The 23,714-nt window shown below is 42.8% G+C and overlaps 1 protein-coding gene and 1 long non-coding RNA gene across 3 annotated transcripts in view; one reads left to right on the top strand and one right to left on the bottom strand.

Annotated features, from left to right (window-relative positions):
• Positions 1–23,714, bottom strand: part of PACRG (parkin coregulated) — a 495,970-nt gene that overhangs the window by 72,998 nt on the left and 399,258 nt on the right. The window lies entirely within an intron of this gene.
• The window catches only part of LOC132018450 (uncharacterized), a 4,885-nt gene continuing 3,704 nt past the window's right edge, over positions 22,534–23,714 (top strand). The window contains exon 1 of the long non-coding RNA XR_009404539.1: positions 22,534–22,620. This is a non-coding gene — a long non-coding RNA (uncharacterized LOC132018450). The remainder of the gene's footprint in view (positions 22,621–23,714) is intronic.

Raw genomic sequence — 23,714 nt, 5'->3', positions numbered from 1 at the left:
GTACATCCATCTCCAACTTTGTCCTTAAATTCTGCCAGTCTCCTAAGAAGTCTGTATAAAATACAAGTTGGTGAGAAGGACCTCAAGGACAGTAAACAGGCTATTCCCACCATGAATCAGTTAAGATGAAAATTTGAGAGGACATACGATGATATTGCTGTGAAAAAAGCTTGAGGAAGCAAACTGTACTAAAGAAGACCTTCATGGGAACCAAAAGGGCTGCTGATAGTACGTAGCACCAGCATATACGTCACAGTATTTTGGCCGGAAAACGCATTTAAAAGTCCCAGCTTTGTTGCTGAGACCCTCTCCTCCCAGGAGATGCCCTTCGCTCCACTGACTGGCTTGTCTGAGCGGGGACACTCAGCTGCAAACCCAGAGGGATGTGGCCCTGTTGCTGGGGGAGGTGTCAGCTAGACGAATAGCTCAAGAGAGGCTGAGGGGTGGTTTAGGGCTGGAGGCTCCTGGAGGCAAGGTGCAGGGGTCATTTGTTCAGGATTTGGGGGTTCCAGCTGGGAAGAAATCTCCCAGGAGGGAATCTCTGTTAACTTGGTGTGTTCCCAGATCATACTGGACTGTTTTCCTGCTGTGGCACACCCAGGCAATTATCTGTCTCTTCCTACTGCCTGTGACTCCTGACCCCCAGGTAACCTTTGGCCGTTCTCGTCTCTCTGCTGGTCATTCACTCACCTTCCCTCTCTGGCCTATCCTCATCTGTCCCTTCCTGCCCTCCTCTTCCTCGGTTTCTTTTCCCTCCTTTACTCTCTTCCCTGACCTTCTAGGTACCCCCGTGAAGGGGTTTTCCTCTGAACCCCCATGCTGGAACTAAGAGCCATCACATCAGAGGGATACTCAGATGCAGATTTGGGGCACCTCATCAGAGCTGCTGAGGAGCCCCAAGAACTGCTAGTCCCTGTGGACATCACACCTGAGGCAGGGAGCATTCTTTGATTATAAAAATGGGACTCTGATCTTCTTTCCTTATGCTTTCTCCTGGCCATAAATACTTTAAAAAGGAATATAACCATACTGGCCTGTTCTCAGTCACTAACCCTCATGCCCTTTTCCCCACAGTCTCTGTGGTTGGTGGGATGCTGTCTCAGTCAGTAGTGGCTGACTCTGAGAGCAGGCAAGATGGACTCTGGGCATGTAGGCAGGCTGCATCAAGTAGTCTGCACAGGAGATAGTTTGTTTTATTTGTTCTAAGCAATTATCTGTCCATTTCAACACACACTGCAGTGGTATGTCTGCAAACGCAGTCTTAGATAATACCAACTTCACGCCAAGTCTAGTTGAGCGAAGCAAGAACTGGCTCTCATGCTGTTACAGAGCAGTGTTCCTGGGCTGGGCTGTGGCTGGTCCTGCAGACCACCGTCTAGGGAGGTTCTTGCATGCATAAGGTCCTAGCTCAGAGAGGGCATACGGGATTCATCTTGTGGCCAACCTGAACAGTTGTCAACTGATTTTGAAATTACTCCCTCAGCTCATGGTAAGGGACTATGGCTGGTGAGCGGCGTCTGCCGAGGGCAGAGGGAAGATGTGGCAGGTGTGGAGTAGAGGAGAGATGGTGAACACCACATCCTCCTCTTGGTCCAGGCACATCCGAGCATGAACCATGGCAAGGGCAGAGGGTTTGCTTCCTCTGTCCAACTTCAGAGACAAATGTCTTCCAGGTCCTCTTGAGGACTCAGGGAAGCATAGCTGCACAGATGCTGGCTCTCCTTTTGGCCCTTCTCCTGTTAGTTTACTCCTGGGTGCATCTAGGGAGCTCAGTAGAAGTAGATGTGGCTAATTTCAGGCAGAAGTAGAGGGTGCAGAGATTAAACTAAAAGACCCATTGGAAAAACAGGTCAACTGAGTCATGTAGTTGGATGCTTGTCCTATGGAACGGAGGAAGTAAGTCAAGGACTACTAGCCTCTTCCAGCCACACATTGTGAAGTCCCTTCTTACTGAGTCGAACAGATTACGTGAACTGGTCCCAAAGTTGTCATGACCTACAAAGAAGCTGATAAATCTTTATCAGAATGTGTGCATGCACGCAGGGGCACGTGGAAAGGTACAACCATCACAGTGGCATTACCTCACTGTCCTTTTTAAGGGGTGCAGACTGTCCACTGCTTTGGAAGGGCATGGTCAGGAAACTGACCAGGTGTGGAGGTCAGGATGAGAAGAAAATGGCATGGACGACTCTTCTTGTTCTATGAGCACATTTGCTGGAACAGTGGTGAGTGGTTGATGGGGGATAGAAAAGTTAGTTGCTGAGAAATCTAAAGAAAGCAGCAAGAAGCAATTCTGAAGTATGGGCAGAGCTTTGGGCAGGAAGAGACTCCGCCCAGGGCATTCTGTCCTGTGGCTGGTTGGCCTTTGTTTTTGGCTTCCTCATGTCTGTGCCATCCCCTTCACCAGAAGCCACTGGGCGGGCCCTGGCAGCCCCTGTCTGGGGTATCCATTTTCTGGATTGGCTGGGAAGGATCTGCCTCTCAGCTGTGCCTGCACATTAAAGCGTATTTACCTCTAACTTCCCCTTTCTCCATTTTACCTACTATATTTTTTACTGCATTCTAGACATCTTTCGTGACACTGCCTTTCTAGACAGGGATGTTCTACCTACCTCCTCTCTCCATATACTGCTGTTTAGAGTTCAGTTCAAGGTCTCCATCTTTCAGAAAGCTTTTTCTGACGACTTAAGGCTCTGACAACATTTTGGGTCTCCTCCCCCAACTCTTTTGGACTTAGCATTCTGTCACATACTGTCCTGTGCTCTCTATTTGTATCTTTAACTATGTGTTATGGATCTCTAAGGGGAATACCTAGAATTTTGGTGTTCCCAACAGCAACAAACAGATATGTAGACACATGGCAAGTACTCCAAGAATACTGGCGGCTGGTACCTGGGATAACCTGTATTCCAAGGCACATAAATTCCTCCTATAAAAAACACAGCTTTGGGGCGTCTGGGTGGCTCAGTGGGTTAAAGCCTCTGCCTCTGGCTCAGGTCACAATCCCAGAGTCCTGGGATCGAGCCCCGCATCAGGCTCTCTGCTCACCCAAGGGCCTGCTTCCCTTCCCCTCTCTCCGTCTGCCTCTCTGCCTACTTGTGATCTCTGTCTGTCAAATAAATAAATAAAATCTTAAAAAATAAAATAAAAAAAAAAGAACACAGCTTTTGTGCTGCTAGGGAGAGATTAAAAGTTGGTTCTGAAATGCTTGATCTTAAAGGAATGCTGTGTAGTCAAGAAGATTCACATCTGGAAAATTCTTTAAAGATGTAACACACGACATAAGTGTTACATATATGGACATAAATTATCCTTTGCAAAGCACTTTCAGAAAGGAGCACAAGATGCCATGGAGAATGGCCACTTGGAAATAAGCAGGGATTTAAGGAGGTTTTCCCAGTGCCACTAGAGAGGATGTCAACAACAGCAACACTAAATCTGTCATTTTAGTTGTTCATTTTAATGCCTAGAAGCAAACTGTTCCAGGATCATAGGTGAATTAGGTTCTAAATTATAGGAGCTTGGTGGGAATCTTTGGACATGAAATTGAAAACACCTGTAATGTCACCTGGAGAAGGTTTGGAGTCTTGGTGATACAGAAACTGAAGGAATTACGGAATCTGTTGGTCCTTATAAGAGAAAGGCAGACTTCTCTCCTCCATCTTCTCTTCTTTCTTAAGAGAATTTCTTCTTTGTTCCCATTTTCTTCAAAGAAGGTTTCTCCTACAACTACTTGAGTCTTTCCCAACAGTATTTGACAGCTATAGGATTGCTATTTTTTGAAAGTGCTGAAATTGATTAAAGGAGAAAATGGTGGTATTTGACTGTAGGTGTGGTGTGGGTGCCAAGGCTCTGGAAATTCAAGCCTAAACTGAACGTTTCTAGAACTCTTACTGGGGCAAGCCCACTGATGATTCTTTGCTAAACCATAAAATGATTTTGGCAAGCAAACTGAGAGCTACAATCTCACTGCTCTGAGAAGCTGAAGAACTGGTGCTGGAAAATGATTTTGCAAACACTTTTAAATTGACATAGGAAATTGAGCACTTTTTAGTGTAGATTTAAAAAAAATATATTTATTTATTTATTTATTTATTATCAGAGAGAGAGAGAGAGAGAGAGAGCGTGAGCACAGGCAGGGGGGAGCATCAGGGCAGAGGGAAAAGCAGGCCTCCCACTGAACAGGGAGCCCGATGCAGGACATGATTCTCAGGACCCCAGGATCATGACCTGAGTCAAAGGCAGACTGAGCCACCCAGGGACCTCTTGAGTAGTGAGATTTAATATCTTAATAAAACACCAAAGGAAGAGTCAATTGTCTCAGAATTAGACACCCCTTCTCCCTTTTTTACATTCCAGGGGGAAAGTGAACAAATTAGAAAACTTATTTTAGATGGGGTTTTATAGTTTCAGACATTTGAATAGACATTAAATTTCAAGCCACCTCGAATGGAAAAAAAATAACTGGATTCAGTCTATGACTTATAAGACTTATTTGACATGTCCAAATGTAGGCCACTTTTTTAGATAATTAGTCCAGTCTGCATTTCACTTAATTTATATTAAATATTTCTTTTATTTCCACTTGAAATTTTCACTTTGGGGAGTATTATAAAAATGGCCATGTCCTTTCACTGTGGTCCCTTGGTTTCCCCAGCATCACCAAAATTGTTTTAGAAAATAGGATTGTACTTTTTCCGTAAAAGGAAATCTTGGGTATAACAGAGTTTTACTAATCATATCACATTGCCAGAAAATAGAATCACTGTCTTAATCCTTTTGCAGTAAAATGGTTTCCAACCTAATTTTGAATTAATTAATTCAACAAAGCCGAGCTTCCACTGTACACGGGGTACTCTATACAGCCGGCCTGCCGGCCTGCCTGCCCGCCTCCCCTCGGCCCTCCCCTCTCTCTCATTTAACTTTAAAGACTGGTCTGCTTAGAAAATGCTTCCAAAACGTATCCGCCATTACAAGGTTGATCTAGTTCAATACTTTTCAGACATAGATGAACCCCCCCGCCCCAGGTCTCAGGGACTTGGCTTACATTTCCGGATTCTGCAAGTCTTTCCACTAGCTCTCACTTGAGGAATCCCTTGCTTGGAAAAATAGTTAAATCCCTGAGTGGGCATGGATTTTTTTTTTTTTTTTTTTTTTTTTTTTGGTGAAAATCATTAGTAGAAGATTAAAAAAAAAAAAACCTCTCTATTTTCTTTTACCTAATGGGAACATTAGAAATAGTGGAGAATTCAATTTGTCTGTATATATATTTTTAATTTTATTATGTTATGTTGGTCACCACACAGGACATAATTAGTTTTTGATGTCATATTCCATGATTCATTTTTTGCATATAACACCCGAAAATTGTTTTGGTCACATTTCCGAACTGAACTCATGCTCATTTTGATGTGTTTTTCACGATTCCACACATAATCACAGCCTCTCTGTTCAACCCTTAATCAATATGTTAATTTGAGCAATCTTCATCCATGTGCTCTTCTTTCTAAGCTAAAATTAGTGTTTCCAACTTAGATCTATCCTATTAGCTTAGCTGCATCTGCCTTATTTCTTCTTATTGTAATCTCTGGTGGGTCGTGTCACTCTGGCAGGGGAGACGTGCGGACTGCCTGTACGACGGGCAGTTCATCTCCGTGGCACGAGGCCAATCTTCTTGCAAATGTGTATGAGAATATGGGTGTAAAAGTGAGTGTTTTTGAGAAGTTAGGTGTTAAAGCATTGTGATTTCTGGTCGGTATAAAGCTATTTCTGCAACCGTCAGCATAGACTGAGGCATGTAGCGATGAGGCAGACGAAGCACACCTGCTCATTCAGGAGGGCTGCCAGTGGCTCAGGGTTCTCCTGCTAACCTTGCTGTCCGTAGATCAGGGGCACCTTCAATTCCTAACTTATTAGAACAGCACGAAATGATATTTTTTGTTTTTTTTGTGTGTGTTTTTTTGGTATGCCACATACGAATTAATATGAAATCATGCCTAGTTCTTCATGATTTTTAATCCAGTTGGCTATTTAAGTAGGAGTCAAGGTAAAGGATGCATACACTTCTCTGTTCATTTCTCAATTCACTGGACCCTGCATGGTGGAGGCTGCTCCTTAGGGCCGCCGGGGTCCCCTTCAAAACTGAAGGTCTTACTCCCAGCGCAGGAGCGTGGCCCTCCCTGGCCGTTGTCCTCCTCCTGAGACAGGAGATCTTCGTTCAAAGTTGTCCAGTCTCTTAGGCAGTGCACACTCAACGACTTGTGGCTGCCATCTGGACACAAAGACCCAGCCCCCTAACTCGGTGGATCACCCGGGACCCCGGTTCCACCCACCCTGCAGCCCAGCCTCCCCTCTGGCCAGTCCCTTGTCACTCTCTTACGGGTATGGTTTCTGCGCGACAGTCTCCATCTCACAGCCTATTTCCAGGAAACCTGACTTAGGCAACATACTGTACCTCTATTTTATTTTCCATCCATTGCTTAGAAAAACAGTGCAAGTAGGAAGGCACTCCCCTTACAACGGAGGCCTCCCTGTCTGTTTTCAGGCGTCTCTTTCTCCCTAGACATTTTTCTCTCACTGGGAGCCACCGCAAGCAAGCCGATGTCAGCAAAAAACACATGCCTCCCCGCGTCTCTGCCGATTGTCTTCCTTCCCTCTCCCTCGTTCAAAAATCACCTGCTCCTATAGCCCTCGGCTCCAGCTTCGCTGCTTCCAGCACGGACTTCTCCCTCGTGCTCTGCACACAGAATCACGTCATCCGCTCCGCAGACTGCTGGCCCCCGGGGGCAGGGACCTTCTTTCATTCTTGCTTGAATCTGCCCTTGCCCCCCTCAGGCCTGGCGTGCTACCTGCACAGAGCCCAGCCAGCACCCAGGGAATGCCTTCTCAGGAAGACACGTTTTTCTTCTTGATATTTTAATTTATTCTTAATATTCTTTTATTTTACTTCTCTTTTTCCTCGTGTATGGTATGCACATACCGTACTTCCACATTTTTTAATAAATTTAATCAGTAATTATCTAAGGTGATGTGTCTATACGTTAGGTCAAATAATCCCAATGATATTATAGTTTCATTTATTTCCCTTTCTAAGCTCAATAATCGTTAACTTTCTCTGAGGCATTCTGATATTACTTCAACTCTAAACGATTTTTCAAAAGTAACATTTTAAGTATTATAGTCAATTCTCTTAATTACTTGCAATGCGTGCAGTCTAGACCTAGTAATTTTATAGATGTTAACATTTATAAATGTTTGCTTATTTATCTGATGTTGGCAAAGTCTACATTATTTCTTATTGGTTCAGATTTCTTAATTTTTCTTTCTAGCGTAGACTGGACACTTGTCTCAGCTGTTTTAGGATTGCTACCAATTTTCCTCCTTCCTCATTATTTATGAGCTTTCATGAAACGGTGCTTATGAAAGTGGTTTTGTGGGCCACACTCTTGCTCACGCGTTGTTCTCATCGGCATACACTCCTGTCTCCCACCCCCTCACAGCACACTCAGCAGGGCAACTGGTGGGGATGGGTCCTGCGGATCTTCCATTTCTAGGCCAATCCTACGAATTCCAACCTGTTTCCTTTAAAACCACACTATGCACTGAAATATCCTTTGTGGCGCATCAGCTTTCTTGATTTTTTCAATTAATTCTGTATTCTATCGTAAAGGTTCTAAAAATTACGTATCAGTTTATTGTTATAATTTGATCATTTCAATTAATTGATTTATCTAGGGAAAATGGTTCATTAGGTTTCTGGACTTGACCTCCGCTGCGCTGAATTTGAACATCACCAGGCACCAGGGCGCAGCCCGTCTATGGACTCCCACCCTCAGGCTGATCCAAAGACTCCAGAGCCGGTGATGAGAAAATATTTGTCCAACTCTTCCTGGCCGAGTTGTGTGAGTTCCCAGGGCCTGGGGTCCTCGGCTCTTCTCTCCAATGCACTGAGCCTGGAAATGGGACAATGAACGGGTACTGTCTTCCCTGTCATCAGCGTCCCAATGACACTGAATGTTGGGTCTTTCCCAGACCCACTAAAATGAAGTGCTTCTGCCCACCCAGCACACACCGGCAAGGGCGCCATACAGCTTTGCCTTCCTTTGGAATCTTATTTTTTCATTTACTTTTTCTTGTTTATTTCAAGCTGCTACTATTTTTAAATAGTTCTCTTGTGTACGAATAACCTTCCCTGCCTGGTCATCAGACTGAAGCCGAGGACTCTGGGTTCCGTGTCAGACACGCTGAGCATGCGTGAAACACCAGCGAAGCACGACGATGTGAATAAGAGGATGCTGTCTCCTCAGGGCGGGGCTCACTTGCCCCAGCTGCCCTTCCTAGAAGGGCCACGGCATAGCGCCTGCAGCTCCTGGATTTCGAGTGTGAGGGTGGAGCGATTTTCTGAGGGTCCTGATCACCAGGTTCCATTTTGTTTGGAAACACAAGAACAAGGAAACAAAAGTCTAAAGAGAATGGGGACAATGCAGCTCTGACTAAGATGTGAGGAAGAATATTTACTTTATTATGTAATATTGACTTATAATATAATGAAATGCTTTCTAGACAGTGGAGGCAGACCCGATTCATCCTTTACTTATGGATTTTGCCACCAAAAGTTGGCTTGTCATTAGGCTTTTTTCAGAAGCAATCTACACATAGTAAGGCTTGTCTTCTTGGACTTCATTTCCTCTTATTTTGTCTTGCTTCTAATGTGAAGTTGACAGAAAACAGAACCAGGGCTCAGAGCCATTGGGTGGGGCCTGGCGTCAGCCCAGCTCTGCCCTTCTCTTGTGTGACCTGCCCTGAGGTCATAAGCCACTTCTAAGCCTAAATTTCTCTCTCTCAAAAATGGGGATGATAATGAACCTTACTTCTTAGGGGTGTTCTGAAGATTGGCTAAAATAATCCAGGTAAGCTCTTAGGATGATCGCTGGTTCTTGGTAAACAATATATTTTAACTGTTATTGGTAATGATGACAGTATGCTATTCTGCATTCTATTCGTAACATTTACATGTGGTCATCAACATTTAACTTTTCCAGATATTCTATTAAGAAATATAATGGAAGAAAAGCTATGCAAAGGTGTATCTCCAAATCACACCTACGTTTGGAACTTTCAAAAACTGGCCTGTGGTGTTCAGCATCGGATTGTGATTTCCGTATTTAATTCAGCGTCATGGATGACGGAGAATCGGTGGTGCTTTGTGAGTTTTCATAACCACCATCTTTGCCTGCGTTATTTCTGCTGCCTTAAAGCTGGGCTCTCAAGCTTGCAATTCTCTCTTGTTCCGGAGTCTGTGATGCAGGTGGTGACGTGAGGAGGGGTGACATGAATCTCCGCCTTGGCTCCACCGTGCCAGCATAGCCACCTGTCCTTCTGCCGTCGGTCCCAGCACGCACTGGTGCCAGGGCTGAATACTGGAGACCACAACTCCTGGGTGGAGGAGGTAATTTCTGCGAGAGCCCATAGAAAGTGCTCTGGGCAAATGGGAGTTGTTATTACAAAGACAGAGCTGCCCCTCTCCCACCCTGGTCCCCCATCTATGGCAGAAGATACAGAATTCTCTCTGCCTGTATTTTGACTTCCCTCTGTTCCCATCTCTCATCTAGATTTCACTGTAGTGAAAAGATAGAATCCTTGACCAGCATGGGGTCACCTTTTAGAGCAGGAGAGAGGGAAGTTCGTAGTTGACAACGGTGATGGGTTTGTGAAGGGGAAGAAAGCAAGGAAGGGAATAGCATCCCCAGGGAGAAAGAAGCGCTGCTTTTCCACTGGGTGGTCCATGGGGACGACTGTTTGGACAGAGATCTTAACAATGGTGTGCGCCTTGCAAAGGGCTGGGGGGAAGAGGGTCTAGGCAGAAAGCGTGAATCGTAATGAGCTTGAGAAGGAAATTGCCCGGGTGTTTCTGAGGGAGAAGGCCAGTGCGCATGGGTTGTAGGGAGTGAGGTAGGGAGTGGGTGGGTGGGGTCGCACAGGCAAGCAGGGCTGGAGGCACCTGCAGGAATGCAGGTTTTATCTAAGAGAATGAGAAGCCATTGGGAAATACTCAACAGGGGAATGGTATGATGTGACGTATGTGTTAAAAAGGTAATGCTGGACATTACAAGGAGAATAGACGTCCAGGGATTATGATTGGGAGCAAGGAGAGACACTCCTTCGCTACTGCAGAAGCCTCATCAAGACTGTGGAGGCTTGGGAAGGTCCATTCTGAGTGGAGTGGGAAGCAACTGACTCCAGAATAGATGCTGCGGATGGAACCAACAAACTCGCTGATGGTCAGGACAGGAGAAGAGAAGAGTGAAGCCTGACATTTAGGGTTATGGCCTAACAGGTGTCATTGACCGAGATGGAAACGACCAAACAAGAGATAGACATAAAAAGTTGTGTGTCAGAGGTCACGTCTGAATCGCCTATTTAGAGACCCAAACAACTGTGATGCATAGGCAGGTGTTTTTGCAAACTAGAAAGATGGCTAAGGCTGAGCATACACGTCATGACCTCTGTCATCTGGACATAAAATGGCTTAGAACTGTGAACCAGAACAGGGTTGCACTACAGAACAGGCACCTTTTTGCACCAGGTGAGTCTGTTGTGATGGCAGTCCTGTGCATTGTGGGATGCTTATAACAGCATCCCTGACCCTGATGCCCTAGGTGCCCATAGCCTTCCCTCAAGCTTTGACAAAAATGTCTCCAGACATTTCCAAGCGACCCCTGTGGGGAGAGTTGTTGCAAGAGTGCAGCTGGAGAAGAGAGATGGCCTGAGCCTAGAGCCCTGTGGCCTGCGGGTGAGGGGAGGGGTGACCAGTGAGCTGGGAGGGAACTGGGAACCAGCATCATACAGCTAGATTGGCTTCAGCCCTTGAGAATTTGAGTAAGACGAAGGCAAACCACCGACCATTGGGTTGGGCAAGATGGAGGCTCTTGGGGGCTTAACAGGATGTATCTTAATGTGGTGGAGGGGATAAAAGAGTCATTGCCTGGGTGATGAGGAAGTGGGGTGGGTATGGAGAGAGGATGCAGGAAGGATGGGCAACCTTTTGGAGGTTTGTTGAAGAGAAAAAAACAGAGAAATGGTGTGATGAATGTAAGAGTATGGGGGTAAGAAGGAATTTTTTAAACATGATAAATGCACTGAGAATAGACTCATTACAGAAATGAAGTCCGGGGGTAGGTGTGAAAGGATGGGTTCCAGGACTCGAGGGGCGGATTTTAGGTAATTGCACAGAGGGTACTGTGTCTGTAGTAAGAGAAGGGAACCCTGGACATATGGGCATGGTTGTAATTAAGTTGGTATATATTTTACGGGGAAGGTGTGTTAGTTCTCCTTTGATGTTACTGTTTTCTTAGGAAAATAGGACGCTAATTTATTATCAAAGAATGAGGAACAAAACAGTTGGTGAGGAGAAAGCAAATATGAATCTCCTAGGAATATTCAGACAACGTGTCCCCTGTATGGTATGGGCTTTGGATCACAGGTTTGTTCTATGGTTGGGCTTCTTCCTGCACCCAGGCTGGCCTTCTTGTTTGGACTCTGATATCCACCTAGACCTGCCCACCTTTCGGGCAATCTCCCTAGAACAAGGGCTGCACCTCTGACTTCCACAGGGAGGTTTAGACCTCACTTGGGATCCTCCACCACCAAGCCTTGAGTCTGCTCCATTGTACTGGTTCCCTTCCCCCAGTCCTATTAGGACTCAAAGGAAGTTTTGAATGAAAACTGGAAAGATTCAGATTTGTAAAGGCATTTTAGTAGAGCTCTAGTGGGTATTTTAATGCTCCTCACAGGGAACAAAATTCTGTAGATGCAGCAAATATAAAGGATCATTGTTTTTATATGGATTATTGAAGGATTTAATCAGATGAGGCGAGTCCAAAGCAAGCACATCAAATACCGTAAAGTTGCAGTGCCGCTTAATAACAGCAGAGCCCTAACGAGTAGGTCATTCTGTTCTTGGAATGTGGTGCCCTATGTAAAAATAATTAAAAGAGAAATTGGAACGCAAATGGGGGGAAAGTACAGCAACATTGCCAGTTGCAAGTTTCACGTTATTATGAGGTTGTACAGTTTATACTTGTGTATACGTGTGTGTGCACACTCTGGACAGTGGAGGGTGGGTACGTGGTGTTTGTGGAGGGATCTCTGAAGCAGTAAGACTCAACTTTGATTTTCTTAAACCATCAAGCTCTAATTTGTGTTTCAGATTTCTTTTTGTCTGTCTCATTTACCCCAACTCTACGTTAATGATAGCTTCCAAGCCTTTGTAAGTATTTCCCTTATAAATCCTCCCTTGAGTTTTGTTGCTTTGAATTTTCTTCCCCTTTTGTCCTGATGACGGTGCTGTGAATCCAATGGTGTTGATTCTCTATTGCCCCGAACTCCATCAAGCTTTGGTCCAAGTTCTTCTGCTACAGGTTCCTTGATAATGTGAAAGTCCTTCGGTTTTCAGCTGTCACTCATATTCTCTCCTCTTGGGAACGAAATACCTCTTTGCTGCTCCCACTGTTGAGTCTCCACATGGTCTCCAGGGTCCTCTTCCTTTAATGCAGGTGGTCAGGACACTGACTCTGTACACTTTTTATGGGAGCCAATCTCTCCTACCCCATTAAATGTTGGGGTCTCCAGAATTCCATCCATGACCATTTTTCTTAATTTCTCTGTGATGTAATTACTGACACAGTCATGCAGATGGCTGTATTTCTGGCCCAGATCTCTCATACATATATCTAAGACATGTATTCTATTTTATCTATGGACTGTGTCCACCTTGAGGTACCACAAGCATCAAAACTCAATATACCTAAAACTAAAACCCTTCTCTTTCTGAATTTAGCACTTGGTTAATGGCATCAGTATCTACCTACTCAAGGAAAGTGGACTTACTAAAACTGACTCCAGAAGAGACAGAAAACCAACTAATAGCAATGGATGCTATTAATAAATTACCCTTAAAAATACACCATGCCTAGACGGCTTTAGAAATGAATTGATTCAACTTTCCATGGAGTTATTATTTCCCTTAAGCTCTATTAAAAGGAAGAAGCCTCCATGGTCCTTTTTAAAAAAATGATCAGAGCATACCACTGGCACCAAAACTTGACAGAATAGCTTTATACAAATAATTATTCTATTATACAATTTTAGTAATTGTTAAAGAGATTTGGGAGTCTTAAAAGAAAAGTACACCACAACTAAGTGGCATTTATGTCCTGGATATATAGGTGAGCCCATACAAAATTTATAAAAGGGTCAAACCAATATATAGTGGTAAAAATTAAAGGTGGCAAATTAGATAAAGTCATATAGGAGATATCAAAAGAGGCATTCTGAAATATTGAAATTCATTTCTGATGTTACAAACTTTTGGTAAGGTAAGAATTTGATAGCTACTCTTCTATGGTTAGCATAATGCTCAATGATAAAACACTAAAAATATTTCCAGTGAAATCTGGAACAAGACAAGAATGTTGGCCAGTGCTACAACCACTTACACTGTTACTGAAACTGTAGGCAATGATGTTAAACAAGAGAAATAAATTAAAAGTACAAAAATATTGGAAGGAAGAATTACGCTACCTTTTGTAGATTTTATGACTAATAACTAGAAAATACAAAGTGAATCACCCAAAAAACTATTATAAATAAGAGAATTTAATAAGATTGTAAGTATATATACCACAGTTGCAGTATGTATAAATAATAATCAGTGGGAAAATATAGTAGCAAAAAATGGAAGGAAGCAAGTCATTTACTATAGAAAAATAAAGAAGACAAAATGATAAAATACCTATGAATGAACTCAAATGGAGTTGTATAAAGTTATATAAAGAAAACTTTACAACTCTACGGAAGGACTTAAAAGAAGGCTTAAAGATACAATACTCTATAGCAAGTCCACTTGAAGTGTCCTAAAAATTCAAAGTGTCTTTTTCTGGGCGATCAGAAAATCTAGTTTCCTTAGCAAAAGAAGAAAATAAGGAAACATAAACATGTGAGAATAGCTTGGCAGATTCTGGAAAGAAGATAAATGAATAGGGACTAGCCCCATAAAATATTAAAACTGTGCTGTTGAATTTGGTAACCACAAGCCACATGTGGCTCTTTGAAGTATAAATTAATAAAAAATAAATAAAATAAAAAATTCTGCTCCTTGGTCAAACTAACAACATTTCAAGGACTCAGTCTAACTAGTGGCTTACTGTACTGGATAGAGAAACAGAGAACGTTTCTTTCATTGCAGAAAGTTCTATTGGTCACTGTTCTATAAACACATTATTTAACTTTAACAATGGAAACAGTTTGATACTGGAGAGGACACAGTAAAGAAGAGAATTGGGTCCAGAATTCAATCCAAATAATGTGGGAATTTATAGATTGTGAGAAAGGCTGCTTTTCAAAGGTGAAAAAAGGAAAGGTTTTTTAATTTTTTTATATGATTTTGGGACAACCGACTACCCATTTGGAAAGATATACAGCTGGATCTTTATCTCTTTATATATACCTATATAAATTCCAGATAGAACAGAGATTTAAAATGTACAAACAGAACAAGCAAAACCCTTTACTGTTTTAGAACAAAACATTAGTGCATTTATTTGTACACTTCAAGTGGGGATATTTGCAATGCATATAACTGACAAAGGGCTAATTTCTTTAATTAAGAAAAAGCTCCTACAAGGCAATAAGAAAAAGACAACAGGACAATAGAAAAAATAAATGTAAAGGGACTCTGTAAGAAAAATTAATACCTATGTCCAGTAATCATAGAAAAAGATACTCTACCTTGAAATATACTCTACTTGAAAAAATACTCTACCTTTCTACTCACCGAGAAAGAAACACCCCTGAATATTTTAATGTACCTTCTCTGAAACAAGGACATTCTCCTACAGAGCCACAATACAAGAACTGCAATCAGGAGACTACTCCATTCATAGTCTGCCAGCTGTCCCATTGTCATACATTATATCAAAAGTCTCCAATCCAGAATCACTTGTCCTATTTAGTTGTGATGTCTCTTCATTCTCCTATCTGGAACAGATCTTCAGATTTTTTTTCCCCTTGACTTTCATGCCCTGGATATTTTAAAGATTATAGACCAGTTATTTTGTAGATTGTTCCTCAGGTTGAGTTTGTCAGATATTTCCTAATGAGTAGATTCCAGTTCTGTATTTCGGCAGGGATATCACACTGTATTCTACCAGGTGGCACATGATTTTGATTTCTCCCTTTATTGGTCATGTAAACTTTGTTGCTTTGATTTAGTTTATGCCTGCCAAACATCTCCATGGTAAAGTTGCTCTTCTTCCCTTGTAATTAATGAGTATCTTGTGAGAAGATGCTGTGAAACTGTAAATACCCAGCAACCTGTCAAATTTTTATTCATCTATTTATTTATATTATTATGGATTCACCCAATTCCTAATCTAGTCAATGGTCTGTAACTCCATTTTTACTACCATTAATTGTTATGTTGCTCAAATTGTTCCTGGGATGGCAATTGGGGACCCCTTTAGGCTGGCATCTGTGTCCCTTGCACTTGTCCCATTTTTTGTTAAGCCCATCCTTATTTCCTTCTCTTCCTTCCTTCCTTCTACAACTATTTCAGACTCATCTGTACTTTCTCTGGCTTATTCCTGGAATCCACCATTTCTCCAAAGAGGATTGGTTCCTTGTTGGAAAGAATGGTATTTAGAAACCAAAATCTAGGTACTAGTTGTGCTCATTGCTTTTGGGGTGCCACTATTCCCAGCTCTCAGTGCACAGAACTATACCTATACAAAGATAGCTACAACCATATTTATTTCTGTATCTATCTTTATATACATTGAAATTCACAAATTTACCCCAATATCTCTAATTCTATTTCTACACCAGAGGGTATATTCTTATCTTCTATATTTCCAGATTTATAGCTCCCTTGGCTCCCATTATCCTTTTTATATTTAGATTTTTGATCTATCTCTGAATGTAACCAATCTCCCATAGCCGCCTCTGCCCTACACCCCTCTCCCGCCTTAATGCAAGTGTCCTTCTCTTCACTCTGTGCTCCAGTCCCCTTTGTGGGGCCATTGGGTCTGCTTCCCACCAGGTGGCTGTCCTCTTCACTATTCAGGCTCTGACACCCCTCTCTGGACCCATGGCTCCCCCACTGCAGATGAATACTGACTGTCCTGGGCACCACCTAGTGATTTGGACAAACAGTTGGAAGAGGAAGAACTCCCTATTTTGCATCCCCTGTTTGTTTATGTCTCTAGTTTCCAACCAAGCTTGAAAGGATTGTAAAATCAAAAGGCTCAAACATTTCCACTGCTTACACATAGAAGCTCATTCTAAGGGAAAGAAACCAGGAAGCCACCTTTTACTGTAGTAATCTCTAAATTATGCAAAATGTTTTCTTGAGTCATTTTATTATGTACAATTGATATTGATATAAATACTGAGAATCACAGTATTTGTTCTTGTCCAAAGAGTAATTTCTTTTTCAAAGTTCCATTATATAGACCTATGCCTAGATTCGTTATAAAAATACTCAATTAAACATGGTAAAGTTCTAAATTCTCATGAAAAAAGCTACCTGTGAATGCAGCTTTACATTTTTCTGGTACTGGTGGATAGGATAAGAAAGAACATTTTGTTCACTGTGGTAAGTTTTAAAAACAATTATTTAGATTGATCTTAAGTGTCTGGTTCTTTAATCTGTAAAATAGCAACTTTACTATATGGAAAATATTACTGGAACCCAGCATTAATATTTTCATTAAGCTGAAGAAGGGGTAGTACACAGGATTATGAAATGTCCCTGTGTGATGTGAGTTATTTGCATAATTTGCACATAAGCATTAAAGAATCACCACCTTGCCTGGGGAAGAATTTCTAACTGTGTCAAAAAAAAAAAAAAGGTCAGTTTTAAGTGTTGCTGTCATAATGACAGTGTTAAGAGCCAAAGGGATTTTTTTTTAAAGGAAAGTTTCTGCGATTAAAACCTATCATACAAGCCTAAGAGAAAAAATTTAGTATCATCAAATAAGGTTCCAACAAAGTAATAAAGACTTTTATTAAGTTGATATTACTTGAAGGGAGACATTTTTGCATTTTAAGAACTTTAGGTCTGTTTACATTCTGATTAAAAGGGCATGAGACTGCCCAAGATGAGGAGAGTTGACCAGGTCAGCACTTGGATTCTCGAAATAAAATGCCTTCTGTTTCTCCCTAAACTTGGCTATTCAGTGACTTACAAGCTTGCAGTTTCTTATTTAATATGTCCCATATTTGGAATTATTCTAAGGGGGAAATTACTTTAAAAATTCAGTGTTGTGCCACTCAGTACAAACTGGTATACTATGAACTGATATTATTTCATTTCAGCATAAGTAAGGAAGCAGGTACATGAATTTAATTAAGTCTACTCCTAGTTTTAATCCAGACATTTAATGGCTGCTTTAATATGCATTAATTCAATCTCCTCTATATACCTCTGCAGTAGACATTTATCTATGTGTTGTGGAAGAGAGAACTAAGGCTCAAAGTTTATTGTTAACTCCCTGCAGAACTGGATGCACCTGAAGGGGTCCAGACCTTCTAAGGCCATGTCTATACTACCATCTACTCTGATGGTCTCTGCTTTATTCCTGATAGGTATTTTTAAAAAAGATTTATTTATTTATTTGAGAGAGAGGAAGAGAGAGAGAGCAGAGGGAGAGGGAGACAAGTAGACTCCCCACTGAGCGGAAAGCCTGACTTGGGGCTTGATCCCAGGATCCTGAGATCACGACTTGAGTCAAAATCAAGAGTTAGATGCTAACAAACTGAGCCACCCAGGTGCCTTGATGGGGATCTTTTCTGATAAGGACTCTTCAGTGGAGATACACACACACACACACACACACACACACACACACACACACACACATATTGCCCTCACATTCAACAGTTATTAGAAATCACCAAGTCCTTGGCACTGTATTCCACTTAAGAGGGATAAGAGGGATAAATGTGGTATAAAAATATCTAAACTTCCTGGATAGTTTTTCTGTGAATACTTGAGAAGGAATATATATGGGTCACAGATAAAGTCCATTAAAGAGTAGCAAATTAATACATTGTGCTGGCTTGCCTTTTATATTCTCAATTTAATTGTCTATTTACTCATCTGATTGCTTCGGTATGTTTCATAGTATTCAAAAATACATGGAAGAATACGTTACGGCTTTCCTGGGCATCACAGGCATCTTTCGCAGTAATAATGGTCCTTGTGGAGATGTTTACCAAGTTAAATTAACAAAGCATTTGGTTGTGAACTGAGGTCCCTCCACGGGCACAGTTTGATGTTCTTACAGATTTTTAGGTGGCTTGGCTCAAGGGCTGCATACATTGATTGTGACATGGAGTGTTGATTTGATAGACTATCTTAGTTGCAAGGCTTTTGTAGTGCTGAGTCACACTTTTTTTCGAGAAAAAGGATATATGTGTTATAGACATATGGTATGACCTCAAACAATATATAGTTGCTAATACACAATATCACATTTCCTTCATGTCACATGCTTCATATCAAATTGTGGTTTAACTGTGTTGGGGCCTTGTTTAAGTGTTAACTAGGTTGATGTATGTTTATTTCATGCATTATGAAAAAAATCAATATGAAGGAGATTAAAAATCTCAGTAAAGTCATAATATTCCTCTAGAATAAACATTATGTAGAAGTTGTCTCATTTTGTGCTACCCTCATCTGTGAAATTAGATAATCCCTGTACCATAACCTGTCAATATATTTTTTTTTAAGATTTTATTTATTTATTTGACAGACAGAGATCACAAGTAGGCAGAGAGGCAGGCAGAGAGAGAGAGAGGAGGAAGCAGACTCTCACCGAGCAGAGAGCCCGATGCGGGGCTCGATGCGGGACTCGATCCCAGGACCCTGAGATCATAACCTGCGCTGAAAGCAGAGGCTTAGCCCTCTGAGCCACCCAGGCACCCCCCATAACCTGTCAATATTAACAAGTTTTGTTGTTGGTACTATTCAATCTCTACTTGATACCCAACGATTCACTGTAGTTTTTGTGTTGTTGTTTCTCTTTATGATAGAGTTAGGAATTGATCAATGAAATATAAAATGCTAGGCCAACTTAGAACTACTCTTAATCTTACCCACCAAAATCTATCCTCTGGTTCCTTCTCAAAATCCCACTTCCCAGTGAGGTGGGTTGTCACATTAATACTCTGTAGGTCGACTCCAGCTACTCTCTGTTAAGGCTACTGAGAAATTTGGATGATAAGATGCTCTATTTCAGGGCCACTCACCACATTTGCTGATAAATGCTAACAATAGTTCACTGTGTATTTCCTTTACTAAATTCACCCAACTCCTTGTCAACAGGGAAAGGTGTCAGAAAAATGTACCTAATATTGCTCACGACCTTATTTAGTAAACGCATTCGAGCGCTTGGCTATAGATTACCTTGACTGGTGCTTCTATTTGTAGCTACTCAGACACAGCTTGTCTCTTCACCCCTATTAGACCTTTTAAAGAAAGCCTAACACAAAAGGGGACAATTGAAATAAATTAGGAAAAAAATATCCTCTCATATTCTCTGATGCCTTTTTCTGCTTCGTAATCTCACACTCGACATTAGACAAATATTTTTAGTAGAAAAGTGCTTTCATTTCTTTTTCTCTTACTAGCATTGTAGTATCAATTCTAAGAGATGTTAATTCGCACAGTGTGAGGTGGATATTTATATTAATGAAATATGTGTCTAGAACTGTTCCTTTCTCCAAATTAGTTCATATTTTATTCCACACAAAGAAGAGATATATATTCTTTTGGATTGTAAGTAATATTTTAGCATTCGTTTTGGGAGCCACTGCACTAAAATGCTAGGAGGCCATGCCAAAAAGATGAAATCCTAAGGTATGATCAGCCAAAGCAGCTCAAAGCCAAGAGTGTGCCAAAAACAGTAAGTAAAATGCATATTTATTTTATTTTTGTACTTTCCTTGATAGAACTTGATTAATATAGAGAAGATTCTAACTTAAATATAACCATCTAACAATTTTTAAAAAACCAGCATTTAGCTTCAAAGTTGATCTCTGCTCTTTTCATTTATCTAATTTGTATTTTTTTTAAAAACCACAACTCTCACGTTATCTTTATCCCTGACGAAATGGAGCACATTATGTCTTGGGAACAGGGGAAAAAAAAAAAAAAGAAACATCTCAGAAAGAGTCTCTGAGTAGGAAGTTATTTCAAGTCTTTACAGTGTATTTGCTTTATTTAGCCAATAAAACAAAGTGTGCGATGTCAGCTAGCTTACTAGCAGGGCAACCCCACTTTAACTACAGTGGAATTCAAGTTGGCTATTAAGTTATGCTCGTGCAGACAGTGGCAATATGTTGGACAACTGTGACGAGAAAAAGCAGCAGCACCGACGGTCCGTGGCCCCGAAGAGGCCACCTCCATATGCTCCCCATCGCCTAACAGCTTTGCCGGCCCGTCCCAACTCCTCCTCGGCGACGTCCAGATGGTAGCCACAGATTGAGAGCCTGCCTCTTCTAAGACAGTCAGGTCTCACGTGGTATTCTAATGCACTCCATTCTGGTGAACGGTGATTCATAATTTCATTGCAAAAACAAGATTACGAATACTAGGTTCTTTCACTTTCTTCGAAGGGACTGTTATGGATCCTGACAGTCTGATCTTTTAATTGTCATAGAAAGAAATGAGCCGCACGCATGTCCATCTCATGGGGCCGGCGGGGGGGGGGGGATTGAAATTAGTGCAAGTGTCTGGTATGAACTGGAGTGAAAACGTGAACAAAGGATTTTTCTGAGAATGACAGTTAATTTGGGTATTTCTTGAGGTTTATTTCTGTTGGAAAATGTAGGCCTTGCACATTCATTTCTTTGTTCACTGAACATATATTGTGTTTAGACTCTTGAAACCCTGGCCTCACCCATCCCATGTGGTAAAGACCTACCGGAGGCAGTGGTCATTAATGTTATGTCAGCAGAGAGACGAAGCACAGCCTGAGCTATAAAGAACAGGGTAAAAGCATAGAAGAATTTCTTAGAAGGAGGGCCTGATCTCCTAGTAGGAGATAAACACAGCTTGGACAATAGATCACAGAGGAATGTGTGCTTATGCTACTGTTTTTTTTTTTTTTTTTTTCATTTAAGAAATTTCTCACTTTCTACGAAGCTTTTTAAAAAACCAGAAAGGAGATTGATAGAGATTTCCAATTTGTGAAAGAAAAAATGTAAAATCCTAGGGAAATATTCAACATAAACCCAATTGACATGATAGTACACTCAAATGCATAATAACATCTTTTTCCAAAAAAGGAGTATGGCACTTCTCAAACTGAAAATAATAAAAACAGATATTGGCACCTTCTCTCCATGTAATTTCCTGAGTTAGGAATTTATTCATTTCTTTCTTCCTACAGCAATTCCCCCAGATCTTCCAGATCTGGACTTGATGTTACTTGTGACTTTGCTTCTTTTGGGAAGCCTAGAGGCCAGCAGAAACATCACTTTTCCCTTAGTTCATCCCCAGTTAGGGGATTTCTCCTTAGACCATCCCCAATTAGGGGACCCCAGTTAGGGGACTTAGCCAAAAAACACTGTTTTCTTGAACATTCCTCCATCCGTCTTCCCCTGCTCCCCCCACTGGGCCGGGCTTGCTTAGCCCCTGACATCCTGCTCCGGCTTCCGGCTACAGGATTCTCCTGTGATCTGGTGGAGTATCTCCCAGCTTCTGGATCTTTCGTGCATCACAGCCCCAGATTCCCAGTGACCCACACGGGATTGCTGGGGGTAAGGGAGGAGATAAGAAGTGCGGGATAAAGGGTGTGTTTCATCCCGTCCATGTTTCTGGCTCTGCTGAGCGCATAAAATCATGTCCATGCAGGAAAACATGAATCCACAGAACAAAGGTGGGAACTTCCATGGGACAAATCATCTTAGAGCAAACTGAATACCGTGGATAAGACGAAGGTAGAGTGGAGTTTCAATGAAGGAACCTGGAACCTCAGTGTTCTCTCACTTATCTGTAACCAGGTGCAAATATTTCTAGAAAAGAAATAGATCGAGGCCAACCTACTGCTAACAGGCCTTCCCCACACCTTTCCCCAGACACACGCTCGCGCGGTTCTTGTCTGCGCTCCAGGGCCTGGCAGGCTTACGGCGACGACCAAGAGACCGCCCGTTAGGGATGAGAAAGTCCCGCGCCTGCCACAGAAGGAAACCGGGCATCACTCCATAATTTCACTTTCTTGAAACTTCGCCATGATTTTCTTAAAGACCACCGTTTGCCGTGAAAGGGACGCCTGCTTCTGCCTGCGAGCCGTCGGTTTTCTCCCCACAGGGGACTCCTGCACACACGGTCCCCCTGCACTCGGGAACGGGGTACGCAGGCTGCAAACACCTGCTCCCTGACGCGATCCAGGAAGGCCGGCCTGAGCTGCGCCCCGAGTCACTCGGGAACGGGGTACGCAGGCTGCAAACACCTGCTGCCTGACGCGATCCAGGAAGGCCGGCCTGAGCTGCGCCCCGAGTCACCGCGGCCGCTGCAGGAGCCGGGACGGGCTCCCGCGCGCAGCGCCTGACCCACAGGTAAGTTCCCCTCGTTTTATTTTCAAAGTCACGAGACTCATGAAGCGACACGGCCACAACCGCCCTGGCATATCGCTCACGGCCTTTTCTGATGAGCGGGCGACACCGTGGACATTCCCACGCCCAGAGCGCGCTGCGGTTGTCCCGGGGACTCGGAAGGGACGGAGCGATCTTCCCTCCGGGGGCGCGGGAGGGCGCGGGAGGGCGGCGGGCGCGCCCCGGGGCGGCCGCGGCCGCGGAGCCGAGCAGGAAAGGCCTCGGCCGCAGACTGGGGCCAGCCAAGTTCCTTACGAAAGGAAATCTTCAGAAATGGTACATTTGACCCACGGAGAGGGGGAGAGGGTGCTGCCTTCATCTCAAACTGTTCAAGCACATCAGTTTGAGCGAGTGACAGTGGTGGGGCCGGGACACCCAGCGAGCGGGAGGGCAGGGGTCAGCTCCGCGGCCATCCGCGGTCCCAAGCAGCCTCCCAACACCCCGGGCTCCGCAGACCCTCACTTTTGCCCGTCAAACAGGACATGCCCCCCGCCCTTGCCCATCAAACAGGAGATGAAACGGTGCCCCACGCTGAACTCTCAGGCTGTTCGGGGCCTGGCCTCCTGGTACTCCTTCGGGATCTTTCTTTAGAAGCCTATGCGGAAGTGCCTCCTGAGGCCCCAATAATCTGGCCTTTTCTCAATTATTCATGAGACTTAGGGAAAATTGCATATTTTTCATTTCCTTTTTTTTTTTTTTTTCCTTTTGGTATAAATTACTGAAATCCCAAGCAAGGAACCAATCCAGGGTCTGTTTTCTAGAAGCCTCTCTAGGCTAGCTTGGTTTACTCGCCCTTCTTTCAACGTGAAAACCGTCATTACCACTACAGCTCTTTGAACTCTGAGGATGGAGGATCTTGAGGACTTGACAGTTGGTGGCAATTTATGTAACTTGTTCTATTACTGCTGGCAGAATGTAGGCAAACATCGGAGTGAAAATCTGAATCTATAATACACACGCACGCACACCCGTATTTATATAACGTCTTAGCTGCGGCAGAAGACAGACATGGCGGTGCTGGGACCAGAGAGGGACCACAGTCGTTTGCTGGATGCCCC

The sequence above is a fragment of the Mustela nigripes genome, chromosome 5, assembly GCF_022355385.1.
Source record: "Mustela nigripes isolate SB6536 chromosome 5, MUSNIG.SB6536, whole genome shotgun sequence".
NCBI lineage: Eukaryota > Metazoa > Chordata > Mammalia > Carnivora > Mustelidae > Mustela > Mustela nigripes.
The sequence above is the reverse complement of the archived record's forward strand: the minus strand, read 5'-3'. Positions and strand labels throughout refer to the sequence as shown.